Genomic DNA, 23,239 nt, shown 5'->3' on the forward strand with positions numbered 1-23,239 from the left:
TTTTACATATGCTAGTGGATATGCTTCCACGCTGCTCTCTCCATTCATCTAACCCTCTCCTTCCTCTCCCCGACCCTTGTGCATGTTCTCTATGTCTGTGTCTCCATTGCTGCCCTGTGAATAGGTTCATCCATATCATCTTTCTAGATTCCATATATATGTGTTAATATGTGATATTTGTTTTTCTCTTTTTGATTTACTTCACTCTATATAATAGGTTCTGTGTTCATCCACCTCATTAAAACTGACTCAAATTATTCCTTTTTATGGCTGAGTAGTATTCCATTGTATATATGTACCACAACTTCTTTGTTCATCTGTTGATGGATCTTCCATGTCCCAGCTATTGTAAATAGTGCTACAGTGAACACTGAGATATGCGTGTCTTTTTCAGTTTTGGTTTCCTCAAGATATATGCCTAGAAGTGGTATTGCTGGGTCCTATGGTGGTTTTAGTCCTAGTTTTTTTTTTTTTTTTTTTTTTTAAGGAATCTCCCATACTGTCTTCCATAGTGACTGTATCAATTTACATTCCCACTGGCAGTGCAAGAGGGTTCCCTTTTCTCCACATCCTCTCCAGCACTTGCTGTTGGTGAATTTTTTGCTGATGGCCATTCTGACTGGAGTGAGGTGATATCTCATTGTATTTTTGATTTGCATTTCTCTAATAATGTGTGATGTTGAGCATCTCTTTATGTGTTTATTAGCCATCTCTATGTCTTCTTTGGAGAAATGTCTATTTAGGTCTTTTGCCCACTTTTTGACTGGGTTGTTTGTTTTTCTGGTATTGAGTTGTATGAGCTGCTTATATATTTTAGAAATTAATCCTTTGTCAGTTGTTTAATTTGCTATTATTTTCTCCCATTCTGAGGACTGTCTTTTCACCTTGTTTATATTTTATTTGCTGTGCAAAAACTTTTAAGTTTCATTAGGTTCCACTTGTTTACTTTTGTTTTTATTTCCATTATTCTAGGAAGTGGTTCATAGAGGATCTTGCTATGATTTATGACATACAGTGTTCTGCCTATGTTTTCTTCCAAGAGTTTTATAGCTTCTGGCCTTATATTTAGGTCTTTTATCTGTTTGGAGTTTATCTTTGTGTATGGTGTTAGGAAGTGTTCTAATTTCATTCTTGTACACATAGTTATCCAGTTCTACCAGCACCACTTACTGAAGAGACAATCTTTTTCCCATTGTATATTCTTGCATCCTTTCTCACAGATAAGGTGCCCATAGGTGTGTGTGTTTATCTCTGGGCTTTCTATCTTGTTCCATCCATCTATTCCAGTACCATACTGTCTTGATGACTGTAGCTTTGTAGTATAGTCTGAAATTAGGTAAGCTGATTCTTCCAGATTCATTATTCTTAAGATTGCTTTGGCTGTTCAGGGTCTTTTGTGTAAAAAATGCCACTGGTAATATAATCAGGATTGTGTTGAATCTGTCAATTGTGTTTGGTAGTATAGTCATTTCCACAGGATTGATTATTCCAACCCAGAAGCATGGAGCATCCCTCCATCTATTTATGTCATCTTTGATTTCTTTCATCAGTATCTTGTTTCTGTGTACATCTCTTTTGTCTCCTTACATAGGTTTATTTCTAGATATTTTCTTCTTTTTGTTGCAATGGTAAATGGGGTTGATTCCTTAATTTCTCTTTCTGATTTTTCATTGTTAGTATATAGGAATGCAAGTGATTTCTGTGTACTAATTTTGTATCCTGCCACTTTAATAAATTCACTGAGAAGCTCTAGTAATTTTCTGATAGTGTCTTTTGGGTTTTCTATGTTTGGGTTTTTTTGTGTTTTCTGTTAGTGTCTTTTAGGTATCATGTTATTTGCAAACCTATTGGTTTGAATGAAGAGGACAAGACTGCACACTCCAGTCCTTTGGTATTTGTTATTTGCCAAAAAAGAAAAAAAAAGGTTAAAAAGTTTTACTTCTTTCTTTCCAATCTAGATTCCTTTTATTTCTTTTTATTCTCTGATTGCCATAGGTAGGACTTCCAGAACTATGTTGAATAATAGTGATGAAAGTGGACACCCTTGTCTTGTTCCTGATCTTAGGGGGAATGCTTTCAGTTTTTCACCATTGAGAATAATGTTTGCTGTGGGTTTGTTGTATATGGATGGCCTTTATTATGTGAAGGTACTTTACTTCTATGCCTATTTTTTGAAGAGTTTTTGGTTGTTTTTTATCCTAAATGGGTGCTGAATTTTGTTGAAAGCTTTTCCTTCATCTGTTATCATATGGTTTTTATCTTTCAATTTGTTAATATGTGTATCACATTGATTGATTTGAATATATTGAAGAATCCTTGAATCCCTGGGATAAACCCTATTTGATCATAGTGTATGATCTTTTTAATGTGTTGTTGAATTCTCTTTGCTATAATTTTGTTGGATTTTTACATCTCTGTTCTTCAGTGATATTGGCCTGTAGTTTTCTTTTTTTATGGTGTCTTTGTCTGGTTTGGGTATCACGATGATTGTGGCCTCATAGAATGAGTTTGAAAGTGTTCCAAAACTATAATGTGTATTAGTTGCTTAGTCGTGTCTGATTCTTTGCAACCCCACAGACTGTAGCCCACCAGGCCCCTCCGTCCATGGGATTCTCCAGCCAAGAACACTAGAGTGGGTTGCCATTTCCTTCTCCAAAAGGAACTATAGAAAGAAAGAAAGTGAAGTCGCTCAGTCATGTCTGACTCTTTACGACCCCATGGACTGTAGCCTACCAGGCTCCTCCATCCATGGAATTCTCCAGGCAAGAGTACTGGAGTGGGTTGCCGTTTCCTTCTCCAACAACTATAATACTTCTTAAATAAAATATATAAGAAAACATACATGTCCTCAAGTTTGGTAATGAGTTTTGAAAACAACCACCAGTGGCACTTTCAGTTAGTCAGTTCAGTCGCTCAGTCGTGTCCGATTCTTTGCGACCCCATGAATCGCAGCACGCCAGGCCTCCCTGTCCATCACCAACTCCCGGAGTTCACTCAAACTCACATCCATCGAGTCAGTGATGCCATCCAGCCATCTCATCCTCTGTCGTCCCCTTCTCCTCCTGCCCCCAATCCCTCCCAGCATCAGAGTCTTTTCCAATGAGTCAACTCTTCGCATGAGGTGGCCAAAGTACTGGAGTTTCAGCTTTAGCATCATTCCTTCCAAAGAACACCCAGGGCTGATCTCCTTCAGAATGGACTGGTTGGATCTCCTTGCAGTCCAAGGGACTCTCAAGAGTCTTCTCCAATACCACAGTTCAAAAGCATCAATTCTTTGGCACTCAGCTTTCTTCACAGTCCGACTCTCACATCCATACATGACCACAGGAAAAACCATAGCCTTGACTAGATGGACCTTTGTTGGCAAAGTAATGTCTCTGATTTTCAATATGTTATCTAGGTTGGTCATAACTTTTCTTCCAAGAAGTAAGCGTCTTTTAATTTCATGGCTGCAGTCACCATCTGCAGTGATTTTGGAGCCCCAAAAAATAAAGTCTGACAGTGTTTCCACTGTTTCCCCATTTATTTCCCATGAAGTGATGGGACCAGATGCCATGATCTTCATTTTCTGAATGTTGAGCTTTAAGTCAACTTTTTCACTCTCCACTTTCACTTTCATCAAGAGGCTTTTCAGTTCCTCTTCGCTTTCTGCCATAAGGGTGGTGTCATCTGCATATCTGAGGTGTACTCTCCCCTTTAGTTAAAAACTAAAACTAAGTTAGGCAACTGTGGCCAGGTCAAAATGGAATCATATTATCTCTGACAGAACAATTTAACTTTTATCAAAGAGTCATTTTTGAGAGGAGAACCTGTTTAAATAAGTTAATAAATAAAAATAATAGCCAGGAAAAAAGTTTGAATTGGGCTATTTCTAAGAAAAAAAAAATTTATTTTCCTACAATTTTCCAAAATGTGACAACTTGCAATTTGCCTGCTTCGTTCTATTTTCATTCACAAAATATGTGTGTGTGATTGCTTCTCGGACTGACACTGAGCCAAGTTTACGTATCCATTTTATTTTTATGCTGTTCGATTTAAATTATTTTATGGTGCAGAATGTAGTCATGAAGGGTGCCTCACAGCCTGGAATATCTGGCAGTGTAGTAGGTGTCAACAGAATAATCAGTTGTTCCCATGGCTAATTCTTGCCCCATCTTCTCACAGAAAGTTGGGGCGTTAAAAGAAGGTGATACTTAATTCACAGAAAGAAGGAAGGCCATTTAATTGGATTAGCTGGCATCTCCCTTTCATTTGTCTCTTTTTATCCCCACCTCTTAATAAGCCCTCCCCTCCACCTCCTGCCCCCACCTGGCCCTCCAACACACATCAGTAGTAACAGGGTTTGGCAGTTATGCAGAAAACAGAAGCTAGTTTTGAGATGAACCTATTGGTTTGAATGAAGAGGAAAGACCACACACTACTTCAGTCCTCTGGTATAAAGCATTGCATCTCCCTTGACCACCTCATTCTTATGTGATCTCTTCACCAACTACTACCCCCTGCTTCCACTTGTGGGTCAGGTAATAAGTGTTTTTTGTGAGTGTAAGTATTCAGATTGTCCTTCTGAAAGGTCAGGACTTGGTGGCCATGAGGTACTCTCTCTTTCTCATGCAGTAAAATTCAAATTTTACTTGACTTAGCGCCTGCAAGTTTTAACTCTAGTCTTTCTGTTTATATACCATCATTATAAATAAGGAGAATCAGAATACAATAATCCAGAGTCAATAACCTTTTAAATTAATGATAAATGAAAATGGACTTCATTTCTCACTCAAATGGTTGTTGTAGTCTGCTGCTGCTGCTGCTAAGTCACTTCAGTCATGTCCGACTCTGTGCGACCCCATAGACGGCAGCCCACCAGGCTCCCCCGTCCCTGGGATTCTCCAGGCAAGAACACTGGAGTGGGTTGCCATTTCCTTCTCCAATGCATGAAAGTGAAAAGTAAAAGGGAAGTCGCTCAGTTGTGTCTGACTCTTAGCGACCCCATGGACTGCAGCCTACCAGGCTCCTTCACCCATGGGATTTGCCAGGCAAGAGCTGTAGTCTAGTGCCTTATTATATGACTAGCAATATTTGAGCCAGAGAGGTATTATCTAGTGGAAGAATTCGAAATTCATAATGAAAGAATTTGAGTCCATTCTCTCTCCAGGTAGCAAAGAACACAACGGTATCAAACATGTACTGAAAGGCACTATTCTAAGCATTTCACATACATTTTTTTGGTATCTTGGCTAATGTGTACAAAACCCCTGTAAGCTAAGTTTTATTATTCCTGTTTTCTAGAGGAAATGATGGGAACAAAGAGCAGTTAAACAATTCACCCAAGTTCAAGCAGTTAAATGGCAGAATTAAGGATTCAGCTTCAGCACACTGACCCCATTGCTTCAGTAGTTCATACAACCTGGGGTGAGTTTTAAAATATATTTATGGAATGGGCAACAAGTATCCAGAAGAGACTCTAGACCTAATTCAGGAGCAGAGGCCAAGGAGACCCTGGTGCCCATGTATTAGGCAGTAGCAGTTGATGGAGTTGAGGGGGATGCCTGATGGTCCTCGCTGAGACCAGATCGATGGCAAAGAACAAAGAGACACTTAGGGGGACCTGCAGTTACCCACCAACCTGTACAAAAGTTCTTCAGTGTTTTAACAACAGGTATAACCAATAGTTGGAGAAGGCAATGGCACCCCACTCCAGTACTCTTGCCTGGCAAATCCCATGGACGGAGGAGCCTGGTAGGCTGCAGTCCATGGGGTCGCTAAGAGTCAGACACGACTGAATGACTTCAGTTTGACTTTTCACTTTCATGCATTGGAGAAGGAAATGGCAACCCACTCCACTCCAGTGTTCTTGCCTGGAGAATCCCAGGGTCGGTGGAGCCTGGTGGGCTGCCATCTATGGGGTCGCACAGAGTTGGACACGACTGAAGCGACTTAGTAGTAGTAGTACTATAACCGATAGTGGTGACACGTACTGAATATCAGCTCTGTGATACTTGTACACCTCAAAATAATTTACCAACACAGATTTTAATAAGAATACAGCAACAAATGGCAGCAGAAGCCATATTCAGGCAGTTTCTTTTCATTTCACTGCCTGTATCTTGTCGGCTGTAAGCACATGGGAATATGGTCATTTGCAGTGTTGAAGTCATTGCTGTCTTAAGAAATTAACTAATTGAATATGAAATACATGAAGAGAGCATGTCTGGCTCTGGGTTAGTCTTAATATCTTTTTGCAAAAAATGGAGAGCTGGAGAATGCCATATGTGAACACTATTTGGAAAATTCCAAGATCTTCTCAAAATATCTGAACTTTGATAAAATCACAAAGGAATAAAAGACTTGCTCAGGTATGACTCATAGTAGCACAAAAAACACTTACTTAGCTTTATAAGAAAGTTTATGTTTGAAGAGTTTTCTCTTCCAGCTGCCAACAAATGGAGGAAAGGTATATATTTATTTACTGAGGGCAGAATATCCCCCTCAAATAGCAGACCAAGTTTTATGGAAGTCACTTTTCAAGTTAGCTAAGATTTTGTCAATTATTTGATGGGTTTTAGCTCAGGGATAAAATGTGAAGCTGTTATTTTTCTGGCAAAGCCAGCAAGAAGGAAATGTATGCTGAGGGATGGAAAAGAGAAATTGGAAAATTGAGCTAACTTAATAGAAATCTAACATTTGCTGTTGCATCGAATAATTACCTTTTTTTCAGATCCCTTTGAAGATGAAAGGTTTTTGTATTAAAATTTTTTATTACCAGACTATCATGGAGGGAAAAGAAATCTGTGCAATGTCTGTGCATTTCCCATTTTAAAATACACAAGTGATCTTTTGCCTATCTTTATTATAGTGGTTCTGTTCCAAAGAGCCTTAATCTGGAAAGTAGATGACATAAACTTAAACAACTGAGACTATATTAAGATGAGCAATGCAAGGGAAAAAAAAAACAACAACAAAACCTTGGGCTCAGTTTGTAGACATTAGACATTGCAGCAGTCTGTCCTCTTGCAAAGAGAAAAGCAGTGTTGTATTGAGGATAGCTGTGGGGACTTGGCTAGATGACTCAGTCAAAAGCTTTGTTATTAGATGACTCAGATTAAGTAATCCTCAGCCAATTGCCTTCCTGAGTGTATCTTCATTTTGTCAACATGTTTGAGGAGCTGCTTCAGAGATTCTAATAAGTCCAAATGAGCATTAAAAAGGAGAGTGAGCGACAAGTGTCTCTTGAGAAAGGTGCGTCCTTCCTAGAAAACTCTGGATTTTGTTATGAGGATGCCAGCAGTGCAGGAATCTGGCATAACACATGATGACCAGGTCGATTTTATATGCAGGGAAGTCAAATGAGTTCTCTAAGTGGCACGACGCTAAGTACACCCACATAGTCTCTGAGCATCTCAGTTCTCCAGCGCACATTAAGCCTTTCCAGATTTATCCTCGGAGCTTGGCTGTTTGCCAGGATTCAGACTGTGTTCTGTTGTGCAGTGGGCTGAGTATTCCCAGGTGTCCGCAGAGTTTTATGTCTAGTCCTTATTTACAGTTTTTCTTAAGATTGCTTTGAAGTGTGAACAATCAAGTTGCAGCATGCAGCATGCAGCTTTCCACATGAGCCCTTTATTTCACTTTCTATTACGGCTTGGATGCCTTCTCAAAACAGGAGTATTTATCTCTAACTCTTCAAATGCATTTGGAAAGATAAATTATTTTGCAAAGACTTTAGAAACCATTTTATTCCTTTGTTGAGTAAGATAAAAATAGAAAGAGCTGATATTCTTCTTTCTTGACTTCTTTGAGAAAAGAGGAGTAGTTTAGCAAGCCTTTTCACTTATTAATTATTAGAATATACAAAACGTCCTGTGGCTTGGTGACCCTCATCCAAGATGAGACACACATGCTTCTTGCATTTAATCTGTGCTGTGTACTGTTTGGAATTACTAGCAAAGTTCTAATATGACATGATGACTAATTTTTAGCTCTTAAGTGTCACAATTGGGGAAAAGGGAGTATCTATTGTAGCAAGTGTACAAACCATGCCTTAACATCCATCTTCCTAATGATTTTGTCATTTTCCGAAATTCCCAAGCTAAAAGCAGATATTCTGGATTTCCACTTCTCTATCCCCTCAGGATAAAAAGCTCTAACTAGAATTGTGTGAAGGGAGGCTACCAAGCCCACTTCCCCAGCACACTTTGCAAACACCCTTTAGAGGTGACCCTCTGCAGCCAGCAAGGCACTGCCCTCATGGATCTCCATTCAGGAAGCTCAGTAGACTGAGACAACCTGCAGCCCTTGGGGTAGCCCAGTAGCAAATGTCAGACTCAGAATGAACTTGGTATTTCCACTTAAAAGATTTTTTGCACTGCACCTGTTTTCTCCTTGTCACCTGCTTCTTGTGTGTGTTTTCCAAAATTATACTCAATGTTGTGAAAATAGTGGTCAAAAATAGGAGTGGTTTAGTGAGGGCAGAGGCTGAGATGGTACATGGCAGCTGGGTGACTGCACAAAAGGCTGTATTTCTGTGTTATGCTCTACTGATCTGGAGCTCTAACAAACGTTGATTTATGGTGCCAGGAGGACCCTGGCATGGATAACTTCTATTCCTTTCAGAACTTTTTATCTTTATTTTTTAAATGTCACAATTTTAAATGATTTTTTTTTCAGAGTCAACCCCAGATTAATGATTCCTGGGAGGGCCATGGCAGTGATTATAAGTCCACTTAACACTGGTGGTTGATGGCATATTAAACAATAATGCTGATAACATGCAGCCTTCAGCACCTATAGCATTTTCAGCCTGACCTCAAGATGAAATTAATACAGAAGACAAATAGAAGGGAAGCATGTGCTCAATTTTTTTCATCAGGCTGTTACATAAATAACAGATCAACATCTTCCTGTTCACACCACACCAGAGTGGAGGGAAATGCTAGAAACTTCAAGCCATCAATAACTTAAAATGGCTGGTGTCAAAGCCACTTTTTTTTTTTTTTTTAAACAGCAGATTGACCTGTTTGTAGCCCATTCTTAATAGCAAGGGAAAGAGTTTGGGGCTTTGGCTAGGAGTATACAAGTGATTTCCAAATGACATTTCAGATGTAAAAATTCAGTCTTTCAGTATTTCTCCCATTCTCTCTTCTCCCAAACACACACACACTGCCCAATCAACCCCCACTGACATTTCTTCATTGTCATGAAAAAGCCCAGCCAGTCTTGGGGGATTTTGCAAAGCATTATTCCTCTTTTTCACTCAGACCCTCACTGATACCTCTACATTTTTTTTTTTTTTTTTCTCTTGGTGGGGTGGAATGTTATTCTATGGTAAGAAGCAGAGTTTGAGTTTTTAAAGTTGTAGAGACAGTGGCTGCCAAGTTCATCTGTTTGACTTCTCTGGCCATTGGCATTCAACTAGTGGGTCCCCATTGCGGGATCTGAAATGCGAAGTGACCTTTTTGGGTGAACAGTCACAAAGCCACACTGGCACATTTAATAGGGAGAAATGTGGGCTCAGTTTTGTGGTATGAGAAGATTGTCAGGAGTATGTATCTTTTTATTTCTTTAACCCAAACACAGCCTTTGTAGATTTTTTTGAATGTTGAAGTCACACCTTCCCCTTCAAATGATAAAAGAATTCGGTGTGAAATTTGCTTTCTAAACTCCTGTGAAGGTTCTGTCGTTCTCATATAATACTTCAGGAGTATATACTGGGGACACATTCAATGGATTTCCTTTATGCCTTAATGATCAGATGCAGGAGGGGAATGCTGTATGGGTTTCATTCTTATTTCTTACTCAATTCTCTCCTCTGTATCATCTGAACTTGTTTTATATTGACACCTTACTCTTCAGTAAAAATAAAAGCATGGGGTTATTTTTGTTGCAGGAGGTAGTCCCTTAACATCCAGTAAAAGTGTTTCCCACAGAAATTTGCCACTAGAAAATCAGGGATCTTATGAAATGAGAAATACTATCCTATGAAGTTCAAGTGGCAAATAGGGCTGGAGTTTTTTTTTTATTTTTTAGTTCAGCATCCAAACTTATTTGGGTTGGGATGAGCATTTTGCTAATAATGTGTGTCTACTTACTTCCAAGATGCAAGATGCTAGATCAGAACCATATGGCATTTAAAGAAAATGATACTGTGGCAATGTCAGCACTTCTACTATAATACTTTTTTTTTCTAGAATGTATCAATATCTAGCAAAAATTGGAGTTATCCAAAAGTTAGCACATGGCCTAGCAACTACATTTATTGTAAATAAACTTTGCAGAAAGGTCCTCTTGGCTATTTTTAAATGATAGTATTTCACCCACACAAGAAAGTGCATTTTTGCTTAGTTTATTGTTTTTATTTCTGGCTTCATATGACTCAAGTACAGCTTCATTTTCAAACATTAGCTCACAATGTTGACTGGTGCCTTTAGGCATTTCAGGGATAAAAATAAAATGACCAAGTTGTTTGGTTTGGAAAAGCAACTTCTTCCAAGCAGCTTCTTCATGTGCTGAATTTTTTCTCAATACATACTTTATAACTTTTTTTAAAAAGACAGCATTTTCCTTCACATATGGGAGGCAGGTGAATCTAAACCACGTGGATGTCCTAGAGCTCAGATTCTCTCATTCACAATCACACTCACCTTATATGAAGTATCTCAAATACAGAGAGATGTATGACAAGCTCCTTAACATCAGGAAGTATTGCCAGACATTTCTTTATTTAAAAAACACATTTTAAATTAATGTGTGTTGTCAATATTGCATGTCAGGGAAAGGGCTAAAATACTTCTATTTTGCTGACTGATTTATCAGTTTCCATGCTATGAGGCCATGTTTCCAAGTTATCCCCATAGTCTATCCACCTAGCAGGAAAATAGTCATTCTTGCCTCTCCAGATTTAGCTAACCTAGGAGGATAGACATGCACAGAAGAAAGAAAAGATTAAGAATCAAAGCTCCAAAGATAACCAACCTTGCAGCTTACAAGTATCCAAGAAAAATTACACCAGACAAAATTAAGCAGACAAGGAAAGACTATTCAAGGTTATTGTAATGGGAGTTCAGATTATTACAAAAAACGAGAGAGGCTGAACTCAACTTCAGTGAAACAAGGGGCAGGAGGATTTTTAAGGGCTGAGGTGACTTAGTGGGAAAGTCCTGGAGGACACTGTGGGGAGTTGGTCAATGTGATTAGGCCATCTCTATTTGCAAATTGGCACTTAGCAAGTTAGGTTTCTACCCTCCCACAGAGACTGGGAGAGAGGGGCACTATCTTTCTTGATGATTGTATTTGAAAAGGATGGCTCCCGGGTCCTTGACAAAGACATGTCTGGGTTGCAAAACTGGCAAGAGACTAGGAAAAGATTTACATCTCCAAGAGGCAGAGAAAGTACAATTCCAAGTTTTCTAAAGTAAGTGTTCTGAGAAAAGGAAGGCCAGGGAAATACTCGAGAAAATCCTGTGTGAAGTTTAGTTAAGCTAAGGAGAATTCTTAAGGCTGTCTTGATGTAAAGCCATATTGATCTGGAGGAAAAAAACAAAAACAAAAACATCAAGGGACTAGGGACTAATCTTAAAAGATTTAAACTCCCAGTTTCCATGACTTCCTGGGTCCCTCCAACTCACAGGTTTGCTCTCTCCAGCAGGCTTAGAGTCAGAAGGATAAGGGTAAGAAAAACTACAGTGAGTCTCCTGGTTCTTTATTTTTTTCTGCTATATCACTTGTTTATTTCACATGGCAATTTCTGCTTCTGTCCTGGCAATCCCATCCTGTGAGCCAGTGAAGTAAGGATGATGATCATAGCTTTCTTAATTATTCTTCTTCCCAAATAATCAAGATCTTTAGCTTGAATCATCTCCCAGGAACCTGACACACAAGCCCTAGGGCCTGGGCCAAACAGTACTTGGAAACTAGCAACTTAACATTGTAGATCTCTCTTCAGGAGACACTTATAGCTATCATTCCTGAAAATCCATCAGTTCCCTTCCACCAGTTTCACATCCACTAACTCCATCTCCTTTTTCTTTTTTTTTTTTTTTTGGTGGATTTATTTTTTTTTTAATTTAATTTAATTTTATTTTTAAACTTTACATAACTGTATTAGTTTTGCCAAATATCAAAATGAATCAGCCACAGGTATACATGTGTTCCCCATCCTGAACCCTCCTCCCTCCTCCCTCCCCATTCCATCCCTCTGGGTCATCCCAGTGCACCAGCCCCAAGCATCCAGTATCGTGCATCGAACCTGGACTGGCAACTTGTTTCATACATGATATTTTACATGTTTCAATGCCATTCTCCCAAATCTTCCCACCCTCTCCCTCTCCCACAGAGTCCATAAGACTGTTCTAGACATCAGTGTCTCTTTTGCTGTCTCGTACACAGGGTTATTGTTACCATCTTTCTAAATTCCATATATATGCGTTAGTATACTGTATTGGTGTTTTTCTTTCTGGCTTAAGTCTCCTTTCATCTGTTGGCTCTGCTGACACCTTTGTAAAAAGACACGAATGACCTTCACCAAATCTGTAAGTAGAGACTTTTTATTTTGCTATGCATATCACCCTCAGTCTTCATATAGAATTCACCACTCGTTTCACAACCAGCTCTTTTTCTTTTTTTAATTTTATTTTATTTTTAAACTTTACATAATTGTATTAGTTTTGCCAAATATCAAAATGAATCCGCCACAGGTATACATGTGTTTGAAGCTTTTTCAGTGCTTGAATTCTATGACAATGCACTTTTCTGATTTCTCTAATGTTTCTTTCTCTCTCTCTCTAATGGGCCCTGTGTTGGTGCCCTGAAGGTAGGATCTCTCCTCCTTCCTCTGGTCTTGATCCATTACTTCCTGTTGGGTCAGTTCATCTACTTCCATAGGTCCAGCCACAACCTTAATCTTGATGACTATAACAACTGCCTTTGTAATGATGATTGAAGTCACTGTTTTCATAGTTTTCAGTTTCTATCATTCCCATTAAGCCCCAGGTTAAATGTTTCAACTGTCTCTTACACAAAGAGAACCTAGAGTTCTGCTAACATCTCAAACTGAACATGCTCAAAGTGCAGTGACATCATCCCTACTTCTGCCTGCCAGTCTCTCACCTTATAGTCTTCCCCTGTCTACACTTAACATTTTATTTAAATTTGACTGATGGAGCTCCCGCTGACCTTCAGCTCTCACCCACCTGGACCACTCCAGCCCTGCTTGATGATGCTCTGTGGTCTTACCCTTGGCACTGGAAATTGTTCTCATGCTGAACATTTATACTCACCTGTTGATATTTTTCATTTTATCCCCTTTTCAATTTAAATGTGACCTCGTTCTGTGAGCATTTCCCCATTTCTTGGACTATAATTAATTTTTTCTCATCCCATTATTGTGACTGTTCTTTATAACATCACTAAACTCTGCTTAGTATTATAGTTTATGTGTGTATGACTTTCTCTTTCACTAAATGGAAAATTCTTTGACAGCAATTATTGTATCCTATTTTCCTTTTTATTCCCAAAATTGCTTTCACAGTGTAGGTCTTCAGGGCATGTGTATTAAGTGGAAATGTTTCATTTCATAAACATGAAGTATTTCCATATGCAATCTAAACATATCTGGGATCCTCATGGAATCCTAAATGAGTTGTTGAGAGATCTTAGCTGAAAATTGAACAGATATACCAGATAAACTGGTGAGGTGGGGGTTGGAGGGGTGGTAATTATATGTTAGTTCATTTCCTGATATTTTACACCTCATATTCAGTGGATGATAGTAACTTGATATTTTTAAATTTATTTTTATTGGAGTATAGTTGATTTACAATGGTGTGTTAATTTCTGCTATGCAGTAATGTGACTCAGTTATATACATATATACAATCTTTTTAATATTATTTTCCATTATGATTTATCCCAGGATATTGAATATAGTTCCCCTGTGTTATACAGTAGGACCTCATTGTTTATCAGTATTTTATTTTATGTTTCATGTTTTGAAGTCTTGAGAGAGGGGAGGTGGGAAGAGCACCATGTGGTATTTCCTAGTGACAGGAAAAGATCTGGCTCTCTTTGAATTTGTCTTCAAACCCCATTTAAAACCCATAGCCAATGTATTGACAATTGCAAGATCTCTGTGTAAATGCTTTATCCAGTTGTCTCTAAGTAGATGTAACTATTAGGATCCTCTCTCTATTTTCATGTGGAAATATGTGGCAGAGAAGGAAGCTTGCAAAGAAATGTCATAGACATTTCTTGTGAAGATAAGCAAACTTGAGCAATGTTCAAGCACTTTGGGATGGCTTACTCCAACCTGGCTGGATCACACAGAGACAGCGTCATAACCCACTGAAGGAATGGGCTGAAGAAGGGTGGAATATTGTCATACAGAGTGGCTCCCAAGGGTTCCACTGATGTTCCTGTAGGAAACCTGCCTGAGTCACATTGCATTCTGAGAGCCACAGTCTCCCCACTTTGGAAAAAAATGTAGATACAACTACTAGTCAACCTTAGCAGCTAAAAATTATGATTATTATCTAAAAAAAATTTAGCACTAAGGCAAATAATATCATTCCCATCGAAACAGGATTTAGTTGATAGTTTAGCATCTATAATCAATCAGATACTTTATCTACATTTATGTTTTCTTTTCATAACAGCACAACAAAGTAAGTATCAGTTGAGTTCAGTCGCTCAGTCGTGTCCAACTCTTTGTGACCCCATGAACTGCAGCATGCCAGGCCTCCCTAACCCCTGGAGTTCACTCAAACTCATGTCCACTGAGTCGGTGATGGCATCCAGCCATCTCATCCTCTGTTGTCCCCTTCTCCTCCTGCCCCCAATCCCTCCCACCATCAGAGTCGTTTCCAATGAGTCAACTCTTCACATGAGGTGGCCAAAATACTGGAGTTTCAGCTTTAGCATCATTCCTTCCAAAGAAATCCCAGGGCTGATCTCCTTCAGAATGGACTGGTTGGATCTCCTTGCACTCCAAGGGACTCTCAAGAGTCTTCTCCAACACCACAGTTCAAAAGCATCAATTCTTTGGCACTCAGCCTTCTTCACAGTCTGACTCTCACATCCATACATGACCACTGGAAAAACCATAGCCTTGACTAGACGGACCTTTGTTGGCAAAGTAATGTCTCTGCTTTTGAATATGCTATCTAGATTAGTCATAACTTTCCTTCCAAGGAGTAAATGTCTTTTAATTTCATGGCTGCATTATCTCTATTTTAATTTGGAAGAAACCAATGCTCACAGAAGAAAAAAAATTAATAGAAGATAAGGTTGAATTCAGGTCTCTGCAGAATGTGAACTCTTTTGACAATATTTTGCTGTTTCTCTGCCATAATTAAAGTGTTGCTGCTGCTAAGTCGCTTCAGTCGTGTCCAGCTCTGTGCGACCCCGTAGACGGCAGCCCACCAGGCTCCCCTGTCCCTGGGACTCTCCAGGCAAGAACACTGGAGTGGGTTGCCATTTCCTTCTCCAATGCATGAAAGTGGAAAGTGAAAGTGAAGTCACTCAGTCGCGTCCAACTCTTAGCGACCCCAAGGACTGTGGCCCACCAGGCTCCTCTGTCCATGGGATTTTCCAGGCAAGAGTGCTGGAGTGGGGTGCCATTGCCTTCAATTGAAGTGTACCAGAGTACCAAAGAATTACATTCAATGTAAAATTTTGAATTTACTTGCCACTTCAAGCCTTCTATTTTTTATAGCTTTAAAAGACAGATATATTTTTTAAGTTTTGAGAAATTAATGCACTGGAAATTGTCAAGGTTAGGATAACTGCCTTGTTCTCTGACCAGATATTTCTTGGACTTTCACTCTAAGGTACACATGTTGGCAAGGATAGACTCAGACTTGTTCAACCTATAAGGCCTGGGAAATAATGATCAGGTTATTTACTTTGTTTAATTTCATTATTTCTCTTTCCAGAAATGGAAACATCAGTGTTTCCATTAGCCCCACCTGTGTCTATTCTACCTCTAATTGACATTAGCAGTAGTCATGAATTTTGTCTTTTTCTGTTTTGTGTGACAGCCCTTGAACCATCAAATGCCATGCCTTTAGGAGTCTCAACCACCGAAGGGTCTGGAAATAGTATGCTAATTCTTTACCCAGTCCCCAGTCCTTGTCCCTAGTGTCTGTAAAACTATTAGACTACAGAGTATCTAATGTATCACCACCGGACATGATGAGGTTTTCTAACATTCCCTTCTTTCTGGGTCTCCCTATGACCTCTCCCTCTGCACTGTTCAGTTGCTATGCTTCTTGCCATCTTTCCCTCAAAGCTTAGTCTCCTTTACAAGATCTCCTGTGATCCCCTCAATGATATGATTCAGGATTGATATTCTCACCTGGAAATTAAAAGATGGCAACCTTCAGAGTCATTTTTTATAAGTAAACTAACTTGACTTACCACACCTATCACAATGTTTCGGGTACTGAAAATGCTGACATTGAACCACACTACATATGAATTTGCCTCCCAAACTACATGGACTTGTGACTGTAGAAGGGCAGAAATTTGTCTCTCCTACCTAAGTCCTATAATACTGATTTTTACCACCTACAAATTTTCTACTAATAACAAGTTTTCTGATTTTCTCTCTTTCCATCTTTTATATGCGTGCATGCTAAGTCACTTCAGTTGTGTCTGACTCTCTGCAACATTATGGACTGTAGCCCTCTAGGCTCCTCTGTTTGTGGGATTCTCCAGGCAAGAATATGAAGTAGGTTGCTATGCCTTCCTTCAGGGGATCTTCCCAACCCAGGAACTGAACCCAATTCTTTTACATCTCCTGCACTGGCAAGCGGGTTCTTTACCACTAACACCACCTGAGTATTATCTTGATGAGATTGACTGTATACACACTCACATATACATATGTTAAATGGTTTTCACTTACTTTAAACTGTTTTATAATATGTTATGATTCTATCCTAGTATTTATTTTCATTTTTCATTTTTCATGAACTTGTAAAAAAACATGTTTTTAAAGAACTCAGATTTTGCAATGCATGAAATGCCTTACTTCATTTCATGCATTCATTATCAACTGAACAAGAATACGAAGACAAATAGGTGAATTAGGATAGATACTCTAAAGTTCCCAACTCCTCTTCCCTTCTTTTGGCATTGGCCAATTAAATAATTTCATAAAAGTTTTACAATAACATGTTTCTCTTGGATTAAAATGATTAGTCCTCTAGCACTACAAAAATTAGAAACTTTTGTTCATAAAAGCAAAATGTAGAGAATACAAGGAAAACAATGCTCAGAGTGAAGGTGCTGATGAATAACATTTTTAAAATAGGAAAGGGAGGGAGTTCCCAGCATCATTTAACTGAAGTAAAATTAAAATATTTGAAGTCTTTGAACAATGACAGTTTTAAAGTTAAAAATTAGTTAGACTGGATTTAGTTAGACTGGATCCAGTTTAGTTAGACTAGATTTCTAACTAAATTTCAGAAAGAGCCAGTACAAATAGCAAGTAGGTGCCTGGGAGAGAAGTGTCCTTGAAAGCGGCCCTTGGATCACATGGACTTGATTACGATCCAAACTTGTCAAAACTTGTGAGACCACATGGAGACTTATAAAATGTTTTTCACAATGCCTGGAACATATTAGACAAACAGTAAACCTTGTCCAATCCCTCCTTTATCCTCTATACTTCCTGCCATGGTGTGTGTGTGCGCATGGGTTGTGGGGGGACGGACAGTCCTCAGTACTACAGTATATGGAAAACCTTCCTTTGGTTTCTTGCTTTTGTTTTGCTCTAAAAATCCAATTTCTATATTAATATGGGACAGTCTCCACTAGTGATAAAACTCTCCTTCAAAGAATAAGCAGGCTTTCTGAGAGAGCTGACACTGTAAAATGCAGATCAACAATCACAGGAACAAAAACCACCTCAGAAATCATACAAATGGTAAGGAAATGTTGTAAATAGAAAGATATGACTTCATTAGACAGTACTGGAAGTATTCATTTTTCAGAAATTTAGCTCTCCATAATTCTTTTATTTCTTTCACAAATTGGATAATTAATGTGAGTTAGTCAAAATCCTCTATGGTTACAATCTCTGTGATTCTTTAATATTATAACTCTATGGGCTCATTTCTCATTTTCCTCCATACCTCATTTAAGGCTTGAAGTCAGTGGGAATTACCCCAGGCAAGATGAATTAAAGACTATCTGCCTAATCACTTAAGGCAGACTGTCAATTTTTAGAAATTATTAAGTACATCTACACAGTCATATGAAAATGTGGGTTTTCATAAAAACCCACATTTTTATATTTCTAATATAGATGGGAAAATTCTCTTTTTTAAAACTTAAAGCCACAAAGGATCGTAGAATTTTGAAATAAGAGTCTTAAGGAATATTTATTTCTCACTTATTCAAAAAATAGTCTATTGAGAATTTTAGGGGCCAAAAATATAACCCATTTGTCAAGTTATTTAATCTTTCTGGGTCTCAGTTTCTTGGTTGGTTGGGTAAGAAAGGTGAACAAGATGAAGCCTGTGTACCTCTAAGCTGCAACATCGCACAGTGCTGGGCTGGCAACTTGTCAAAATTTACCTAGCTAATTAGTGGCACAATCAAGACTACACTCCAGAAGCTCGAATTTCCTAGTTAACTCCTTTCATGTCCTTTGCACTGTAACATATTAAGTTCTTAGATTTTTTTAAAAAGATACTTTTTAAATCCTGAAAATGCTTCCCTATGTCTATAAAAGGTCACTTCTGGCCCTGCAATGTGTCTTGGATAGTTACATATGAATTCTATTAGTTAAGTAGGAAAGTACTATGTATTATATCTAAAAATTCAAAATCTAAACTAATACCAGGTTCTTCTATGTATGACCTGCATTTCCTTTCCGTATTTTGTTTTTTTTTTTTACAAATGACATATCATTTTGATATCACTTATATATTTCAACCCTTAGAATACAAGACTAGTTGGGTCTAAGGTTCTCAACTGTCTCAGGGTGATTCAGGACCCAGATCAGGTGGCACTCTGTGCCAACACATCAAACTCATGTCCATATTTATATAAAGATGACAGCTTGTTAATGAACATGGAAAGCTACCTTGAAAGAGAAAACTCTCCTCAGTGTACACTGAGCCATGTGCCATCCAACTTGCCTTGGGGGTGGTGGGTCCCCTTTTTGTCTGATTGTGTGGAGAAGATCATCAAGTCTTCTAGCACCATCCTGCCAGGGAAGGGTTATCCCCTTCTCTGCCACATAAGATGCCTGAATGAGCTATTATATTGATGTCAACAACAGAGTCAACCACATATGAAGAATCAGTAACCAAACTCATCACACATTAAGGACAAGTCCTCTTGCCAGCATCATCGTATCCCCCATAGTGACTCTCAGACCCAATATAGACTTACACATGAGGCAGTAGAGTACCGAGTTTGACCTCTGGAGGTAGACCATTGTTGTTCAGTCACCAAGTCATGTCTTGCTTTTTGAGACCCCATGGACTGCAGCACACCAGCCTCCTCTGTCCCACTTTCTCCTGGAGTTTGCTCAAATTTATGTCCATTGAGTCAGTGATGCTATCAAATCATCTCATCCTGCTTGGCTTAAATCTTGAATCTCTCACTAGTTGAGTGTCCTTGGAAGCAGCTTTGATCATGTTTTTTCTTTTTCCAACTTTATTGAGATAAAATTGTGTATCTTTAATGAGTAAAGTGTGTTGATATGATTACTGCCTTAGTGTTAGCTAGCACCTCCATCGTGTCTCATAATTATCATTTCTTTTTTTGTAGTCAGAACATATAAGATTTACTTTAACAACTCCCATAATCTTTCAGGACATTCATTTCTGTATATGTAAAATCGCAACATTAGAATCCACCCCATAGGGTTGTAGAAATTAAAGGATTTTGTTTTTGTTCTAAACAGGCCATGTTAGCTTTTATTATTAAGGTTTTCTCTACTGAATATTTTTCCATTTTAGTTGTGTGTGCATGCTCAGTCATGTCTGATTCTTTGCAATCCCATGGACTGTAGCCTGCCAAGTTACCATGTCCATGGGATTTTCCAGGCAAGAATACTGGCGTGGGTTGCCATTTCCTCCTCCAGGGGATCTTCCCAACCCAGGGATCAAACCCACATTCCCTGTGTTGGCAGGCAGACTTTTACCACTGAGCCACCTGGGAAACCCCAACCAAAACTAAAAACCATGCTGTCATTCTGAAGCCATCTCGCAGCTTAAACTTAACCTGGTTTTACAGTTTCACCTCAAAAGTATCTTATTAATGAATCACTGTCTAGCTGTCTTACATAGTTCTTAATGTTTTACACACTAGTGGAGTTTATTATTATATACTCTTGAATTTCTCATTTCTTTCTTCTCTTTCCTTTTTTTTTTTTGTTTCCCATTGAGATATTTTCTTACTTTGTATTGTTTACAGTATTCAGTATTAATAACATGTATTATAAATTAACACATAGTCAATATTGATGAAATAGAGTTCTATTTCTTTATTCAATACTACATTATTAGTATCTACTGCATGTTAAGTATCAGGTAGAATAATTATAATATAATAACAAATCCCATGAACAGAGGAGCCTGGTGGGCTACAGTCCAGGGAGTCACAAAAGAGTTGGACACAAATTAGCGACTAAACAACTATGACAAATTTATAACGAAATCATGTGTGAAGAATAATATTGGCACAAAGTAAGCAGTAACAACTGCTTAGGAGAGACTCTACCTCCCATTCCCCCCAAAATGGTATTGCAAAGTATATTCTTCAATGGAGTTTTGAAGGATGATTAGGAGTTTACCAGGTTCACATAGAGTTGTAGGATAAACAAAGAAAAAATAAAATACACTTATTGACTCAGAACCATGAAATAATATTAACAGAGCTTAGAGTAATCACCAGGTAATGGAAGAAATGATACTGGATAAGTAATGATAATAATACTTAGCGTTAATTGAGTGCTTTCTAAGTTTCCAAGCATTCTATGTGCGTTATTTCTGTTCCACACAATGGGGTCATTAAGAGTTTATCATTTTAATACAACTTTACAGATGAAGGCAGTGAAACTCAATGGAGTAATAGGGCTGACAAGAAGCAGAGGTAGAGTTTCAATTTCACTCAATCTCCATGTCTGCACTAATTCTGTGATGAGCCCTCCAGTATGTCGTGGGCACCTTATGAACCATGCAAGCTTGAGAATTTAACCTTGTAAAGGCAGTGGCCAACTATTGAAGTTTTAACTTGGGGAATAATATGACTAGATTACTGTTGGAGGATATTCTGTACACTTACCAACTTTACCTTCCTGATAGGTTAAACTATTATTTCCAAGTATGTCTTAGTGCTTCCTTAATTACATAAACTTAATGATTCCTGATTCAGCATCATAAAACTCATTATTTCATTGGCAGGGTTTTATTGCCTCCTCTGGACTGCCACTGTGTAGTAGTTCACAAAGGAGGTTTAAGAATAGCCATACACCAACAGAAGAACCAATGGTGAAGGCACTGGAGAAGTATGAAGTCTCAGGGAGGGGGGGGAGGGAGAGAAAATCTGAATGAGAAGAATAAATGGGGCAAGGCTCTAGAAAAATCTCAGCATGCTAATAACAATTATTATGAGAAAGCAGGAAATTGTCCTGTGCTTCAGATAGGCAAATCAGCTTTGCATTCTAGATTTTGATTCAAATGATTAAATGTTTATTTAGTATTTTCAGTATTCTAGTTACTTAACTAGGATCTAGGATTTAAAAAAAAAGTACTGTTAATAAGATATTGCTATTGTTTTCCAGTAGCTTCCAGTCTTCTACAAGAAAATCCCAGAAATAATGAGGGAGACATGTATTCTAAATTTTATTTTGCTACCCACTTTGTATCAGCCTAGGAGCAACTTAATTAAATATTATTATTCCTTTATTTTCATACATGTATCAGGAGTTGTAATCTATATTATAAAGACACATGAATATGTTGTCTTTATACAGACTTTATTGCAAAAACATTGATCAGTATTCTCCAAAAATGCTATATAAGACCTCAAGCTGCAAAAGTTTTTTTTTTTCCCCCCAAAATTCCTATTCTAACTACGGTAAAATCTCAGAATATTCTTGTATCAAAAATCTTTAATAGATTGATACTGAATAGTGGAGAATAGATTGTCTGTGGATATATATATATATATATATCTGACTAGAATAGACAAATCACATTCTGCCTACATTTGAAGCTTAAGGATACAGAACAGCCTGTTCATTTCCAGACTAACTTTTGAATATATGGTTTAGACATGTATGTTTGTGTTTATGTGTCTTACTCATTCAATTAAGTTATTCATTCAATTAAGAAATGAGGTGCCTTATACTTCCAGATACTACATATCAAAAGTAAAGCTTAATTAACAAATAAGTAAACTGGAAAAACATCAGATGAAAAATCTTAGTGACTACATAGAAAAATTATTAGAGCAATAGTTTTTTAAAGAATCATTTGCTTAGTCACTGAATAGTATCTTCTAATATAACTTGAGTGTTTACTTGATATTTTTAGAAAACTATCATCAGGAAAGTACCTAGCATTTTATCACCACATATGAAAGAATTTGTAAGACCGATTTAAAAATTTTTACATCTTTAACCATGGAATATACTTTGAGTTTTGAAGTATTTTAATTGTTGCAATATATATTAGACTGTGTATTTCATTTGTTAACCTGAAAAGATCAACTTCCCTAAACCTCTCATGCCTTCATCCTATTTAGCTCCTGGCTAAAATGCAGAATATAAGTGCTGTGTTTTCAATCTCCTAAATGTTTGTCTTAGACTCAGGTCAGGTAGTAAATAACATGATATTTGTGAACACACAGTAATAATTTATCTCTCTGATTATAACTAGACTCTCTCTTACTTTTCTTTTTTGGGTCACAGTTATATCTTAAATAATCCAGCAGAGGGTGCTTCCTTTTTAGGGTTGGATTAGAAACGAATGTAATCAGCAAAAAGTTAAAATCTTTTCATATTTTATTTCCAGTGGTCAATTAAGTCCTGTTCCCTTGCAGTTTTATGCTTTCTCAGATGTGTCCCAACAGTAAGCACCTTCCATGAAGTACCACACGTTTTAACCAACAAATACCTAATAACACGCATCTGGATCTATATGTGCAGGCTTGTCATGCTTGCTGCCTTGTTTTTCTTCTTAATGGACGTTACGATCCTAATCAAAAGTTTCGGAAATATTCAAATTAGGGA

The sequence above is a fragment of the Bubalus bubalis genome, chromosome 8 (genome assembly GCF_019923935.1).
Source record: "Bubalus bubalis isolate 160015118507 breed Murrah chromosome 8, NDDB_SH_1, whole genome shotgun sequence".
Lineage (NCBI taxonomy): Eukaryota > Metazoa > Chordata > Mammalia > Artiodactyla > Bovidae > Bubalus > Bubalus bubalis.